Here is a 5,524-nt window from a genome sequence, read left to right as displayed (position 1 = left end):
TTTTGGCTGAAGTGTACAGTATATTGTATGTGTGAGCTTTGAACAGAGGGGGTGAGCCTAAAAACAAATCCTGTGATGGGCGTTATCTACCATATATACCCCCTTTCCATCAACATCTTTTTCAACGAATTGTACTTTTTTATAAAATTGTTATGAGAGGTTTGTTCAATCTTGATATTAAGTGGGAAAATAATTGCTAATGAACAACTGGGTTTATGTTTCCAGGGTCATCATTCAGGTCGAATGCACATACAGTACAGAAAGCCTTAATTCAAGAGTAGTACTACTGCTTAAAATGAAAAAAAAGGTAAATATTGTAGTTATAAATATGGCTTACACTTGCATGACTCATTATGTTTATTGAAAATATAGTTTTTCATCTGTTTGCAGCTTTTTTTTTACAATTTAATAGCGGGTGTGTTTGCATAAATACCAACTATTTCACCGTAAAAAAAATTAACATGTTCAAAAAGTCACATGAAATACACACAAATTAATTATTTTATTGCACATGTACAATGACAAAACTCTTAATTAAATTAATTTCCTCTCAATTAATGCAGTAGGCTATTACAGTCTGTACAGCGGTGTGTAACTAAGTACATTTACTCAAGTACTGCACTTATGTACAATTTTGTAGTACTTGAACTTTATTTGACTTTCTATTTTCTGCTGCTTTATACTAATACTCCACTACGTCTCAGAGGTAAATATTGTTCTTTTTACTACATTTATCTGAAAACTTAAGTTACTTTACAGATTCAGATTAATAATATAAAATATAAATCAACTAACACATTATTATATATTATAGATTAAACTACCTCGCAATATATAAAGTAATGGAAATCAGTAACATAATAGTAATATTACACTGAGTACTTCTTCCACTACTGCTGTACAGCATAACTGTTGGATTTGGACTTATATAGTGCTTTTCTAGTCTTCCAACCACTCAAAGCGCTTTACACTACATGTCAGCATTCACCCATTCATTCATACACTTATGGCAGAGGCTGCTAAGGTGCCAACTTTGCCCATCAGGATCTTATCTAAATACTCATTCACACACCGATGGCTCAAAGACTCATCGACATGTGACCCGGAGCAGCCGGGGATCGAACCCCCAACCTTCCGATTGGTGGACAACCTGCTCTACCCTCTGAGCCACAGCCGCCCAACTGTTAGAAGTAAAACCGGGCTTTGTCAGCCCTTACCCAAAAGAACATTTATTCAAGTGTGCTATTAATATACTTCTTTTAAACTTAAAATAAGCAAGTACACTTATCACCTATACATCAAGTATACAGAAAAATCTAAGTATACTTGGCTTATACTGACAAGTATACAGAAAAGTCAAGCTTATAGGCCTACTTGTACTTAATCTTTTGATCGAGATATACTTAAAGGTCCCATATTGTAAAAAGTGAGATTTTCATGTCTTTTATATTATAAAGCAGGTTTAAGTGATATATAAATACTGTGAAAGTATCAAAACGATAGTTACGAATGTAACTACGGTTCTATGAATCCTGGATGACCGCCAGAGGCAGTGCTTCAACACTGAATATCTTCGTCTCGCGCATGCGCAGGTCGAGTATTAATATCAACAAAGTCACGTGTGACCTCGGATGACCATGGTTAGGTATAAGTTCCGGTGTCATCCACGAGATCAGTCCTACAGAATCTTCTCGCGGGATCACGAGATTCTGAGTGACTAAGAACTCTGGCGGTCATCCAGGATTCATAGAACCGTAGTTACATTCGTAACTATCGTTCTATTTCATCCTTACTGACCGCCAGAGGCAGTGCTTCAACACTGGATGACTTATAACAACAGAGTCACGAGGAATCCTCGAGTACATACCCCATAAAGATGAAGCAGAGGAACTCGGCTGAAGGACCACGCCCAGTGGATGGGGGGTGGCCACATTGACTCTATAATATCTGAAGAATGTGCTCGGTGACGTCCCTGAGGCCGCGGCACATATGTCCTCCAAGGGGACCCCTCTCAGGGTTGCCCATGATGTGGAAACACTCCTGGTAGAGTGGCACCTTACTGTGGATGGAGGAGAACGGTCATTCACCTTGTATGCGTGGGAAATCACTTCCACGATCCAGTGGGACAGGCGCTGCTTTGAGAGCGCACAGCCCTTCTTGGGACCGCCGTAACAGATAAAGAGTTGCTCTGACCGCCGTATGCATGCGGTGGCTTCTACATAGGCTCTAAGGGCCCGCACTGGGCATAACAGCCTTGCCCTCTCCTCCCCATCTCCTTTAGGGGGTTGAAACTGGGCAAGCCGAATAGGCTGATTGTGATGTGATCGTGACAGCACCTTAGGGAGGAACGCTGTATTTGGCCACAAAGTGACACCTGAGCCATCTGAGTTCCACCTCAGACGTGAATTGTTCACTGACAAGGCATGTAGCTCGCCTACACGCTTTGCAGAAGTGATGGCAAGGAGAAATGAAGTTTTGGCCGACAGCCACCTCAGCTCTGCCTGTACTAAGGGTTCAAAGGGAGGCAAGCATAGAGCGTCCAGCACCGGGGGCAGGTCCCATGCGGGAGCCCTCGGAGTGCTCGGGGGACGCAGCCGCAGAGCCCCTTTTAAGAAGAGAGACACAAGCCTGTTGCTCCCCACAGTGTTATTATCGACCCTATCGTGCTGCGATGAAATAGCAGCCACATACACCTTCAGTGTAGATGGAGACCGGCCACCTTCCAGGAGGGACTGCAGAAACTTCAGAATTGTAGGCACCGAGCAATGTACTGGGTCCTCTTTCTGAACTGTACACCATTCAGAGAACAACTTCCACCTGTTCTCGTACTGCAGGTGGGTAGATGGTGCTCTGGCATTCAGAATAGTCTTTCTGACGGGCTCTATGCAATCAGTCAGCATTGGGTCGGACCCTCCAGCGGCCAAACCCACAGCTGAAGGCGGCTGGGGTCGGGATGCCAGATCTGACCCCCCAGCTGAGATAAGAGGTCTGTCCTGCTGGGGAGGCGCCAGGGCGTCCCGCAGCAGAGTCTGTGCAGCAGTGAGAACCCTATCCTTGCTGGCCAGAAGGGGGCCACCAGGAGAAGTCTGTGGCCCTGCTGAAACACTCTGAGAAGCGTTGGTAGGATCAGAGGGAACGGTGGGAAGGCATAGAGGAGACTCTCTGGCCACGTGTGAGCCAGAGTATCTTGACCTAGAGGGCTGGTCTTCTCCCTCAAGGAGAACCAGAGGAGGCAGTGGGTTGACATCTCTGAGGCAAAGAGATCCACCTCTGCTCTGCCGAAGAGACTCCATATTTTGTGCACCACCTGTGGGTGAAGGCGCCCCTCCCCCGGCGGGGGTTTGTGACGGGAGAGGAAATCTGGCAATTACATTGCCCGTAGGCTGGTCAGGCGAGAGGCTGCCCATGTCAGGAGAGCCTGGGATGTCTGCAGCAACCTTGCAGATTTGGTGCCCCCTTGGTGGTTTATATAAAAAAACGGTCGAGGTGTTGTCCGACCGGACGAGCACATGTTTCCCTCTCAGGTATGGCAGGAAGTGCTTGAGCGCTAGGTGCACTGCACGTAGCTCCAGCACATTGACATGCTCTGTGCGGTCCAGAGCAGACCACTGTCCCCGAGCAGTCTTGTTCTGCCACACTGCACCCCACCCAGAGAGGCAGGCATCTGTTGTGACGGTCTCTCTGCGGGATGGAACGGAGCCCATGGGCACGCCCTTTTCCAAGTACGCTCTCTCCCTCCATGGGGATAGAGCGAGAAAGCACTGTTGAGACACCTTTATCTTCTTGTGCCTGTGCCGCTTGGCGTCCAAGTGGAGGCTGTTCAACCATCTCTGCAGAGGGCGCAGTGAAAGCAAGCCCAAGGGAACGACAGCTGAGGCAGCTGCCAGTTTGCCCAGCAGGCGAAGAAACAGAATGTGGGGCAACGACCTGCCCCCTTGGAAGATGTGAAGGTGGTGGAGGATGTTGTCCACACGCTGAAGTGACGGACAAGCCCTCATAGTGACTGTGTCCAGAGCCATACCAATAAAGGTTATGCTCTGGGAGGGGTTCAGAGAGCTCTTCCCCAAGTTCACCCTGAGACCCAGCTGGGTCCTGTGGGAGAGAAGGAGGGCCGTGTCCCGGGCCGCCTGAAGCGGGGATGGCGCACAGATCAGCCAATCGTCTAGATACGGCAGGATCTTCCTGCCGCGTGACTGCAGGGGCGAGAGGGCCGCCGCAACACACCTGGTGAATACTCGTGGGGGACAGGGAGAGTCCAAATGGAAGCACCCTGAACTGAAATTGACGGTTTTGGAAAACAAAACGAAGAAACCTCCTGTGGTGAGGTACAATGGGAACATGGAAATAAGCCTCCTTCAAGTCGACAGATGTGAACCATTCCCACCTGGTGACAGCACGAAGAGTGTCCGCTGTGCTCAGCATTCATTATGACCCGGCTGGAGGATGGGGGCCGGCGCCGGAATTGAAGTTTGTACCCCCGGGTTAGGGTGGACACCACCCAGGGGTCTGAAGTGTGAGCTGCCCAGCAGTTGAGCTGCTGCTGGGAGAAATAACCGACAGCCGGCCCTAGGGTCTCAGTAGCGGGCCCCCCGGCCTCTGAAGGCTCTGGGGGGGCGGCGGTTAGGCTCCACGGCCCAGGTTGCCTGGAGGGCAAGTGGGCGGGGTTGTCACGGTAGCGGACCTGCCTCTCGGTGGAGCGCTGAGGTCCGTGGTGGCCACTAGGCTGAGCCGGTGGCCGGGAGCGGCCTCGGGGGGCAGACATGGAGCCCCTCGGCCTGGCAGGGGGGGGCATGCCCTTTCGAAGACCAGAGAACTGCCTGGTCTGGTCAGCTTGGACAGTCCGCTCAAGTACCTGTAGGGCAGCTGTCCCGAACAGGTGCCCTGGTTCTACTGGGACAGTACGGAGGGTCCTCCGACATGTCTCAGACAAGGGCGACTGCGCCAGCCAAACCTGGCGACGAGTCTGAACCAGCATGGACATCAGCCGTCCAAGTTCCCTCGACATCAGTGCAAACGCCTGCAATGACGCGTCACTGAGGCTGGTGGAGGAAACGTCGGGAGCCTGTCTGTGACCCGACATTGGGGTCGAGGGCACCTTGCCTCTGGTCTCAGAGCCTCGTCAGGGGAGACTATGAGAGAAGCAATGGCAGGCTCAATAGCTGGCATGTGGTCAAGGCCAATTTTTTGCCGCATCCTGCATGGCTGCCAGGGTTCGGCCATCAGACGGGAGACGGGAGAAAGCCCTAGTATCCCTCCAGCATGCCTGTAACTCCCTAAGATACTCTTTGGAGGGAGGGACAGTAAAGGTGGTGGGGGCCGGCGCGCGCCTAAAGAAAGCGCTCGCAGGCGCCGATTCTGGCTGCCGTATACCCATCGGAAGAACTATGGGCCGAGGAACGGGAGCCGCGCCCAGAGGAATGGGAGGGCTCCTCCACGTTGTATTCATTAAAGAGGGTGGCCGAAGCCGCCATCGAGACAGCATCTTCCTCCGAATATGACTCAGCCATGGGCAGAGTTGGTGTAC

Source organism: Sebastes fasciatus, chromosome 20 (assembly GCF_043250625.1).
Source record: "Sebastes fasciatus isolate fSebFas1 chromosome 20, fSebFas1.pri, whole genome shotgun sequence".
Lineage (NCBI taxonomy): Eukaryota > Metazoa > Chordata > Actinopteri > Perciformes > Sebastidae > Sebastes > Sebastes fasciatus.
This window is presented reverse-complemented; position numbering follows the sequence as displayed.